At 56.3% G+C, this 350-nt stretch overlaps 1 protein-coding gene across 2 annotated transcripts in view; it reads right to left on the reverse strand.

Moving 5' to 3' along the window:
- The window catches only part of LOC113208833 (G protein alpha q subunit), a 15,767-nt gene that overhangs the window by 14,645 nt on the left and 772 nt on the right, over positions 1–350 (reverse strand). The gene's annotated exons all lie outside the window — the stretch shown is intronic.

The following is a 350-nucleotide window of genomic DNA, read 5'->3' on the forward strand; positions in this document are numbered from 1 at the left end:
TCTCCTTGGTGTGACTGCTTTTCTCCACCCGCAGGGGGCTGCAGCGCGTCAAGGAGGTGGACCTGAGCCGACCTCCATGTGTGCAATACGGGAGACGAAGACCCGTAAAGAAGGACTGAGTTCTGACATTTCCGTCCACAAAAGCAGGCGACAGCTGAGTGGCGAGCGCGCTGGGGTGTAGTCCCGGAACCATCGGAACAGGGATCGAATCCCGCGGCCGAACAACTTTTTTCCCGCTCTGTTAATCCGCTCCTGTCCAACATCTCGCCTGTCGGTGACTCCCGAAGACATGATCAGCAGATAAGGAAAAAAGTTAGACGGCTGGGATTCGATCCCTAGGCCGACAATTC

Source organism: Frankliniella occidentalis, unplaced genomic scaffold, assembly GCF_000697945.3.
Source record: "Frankliniella occidentalis isolate FOCC.00 unplaced genomic scaffold, Focc_3.1 Scaffold168, whole genome shotgun sequence".
Taxonomy (NCBI): Eukaryota; Metazoa; Arthropoda; class Insecta; order Thysanoptera; family Thripidae; genus Frankliniella; species Frankliniella occidentalis.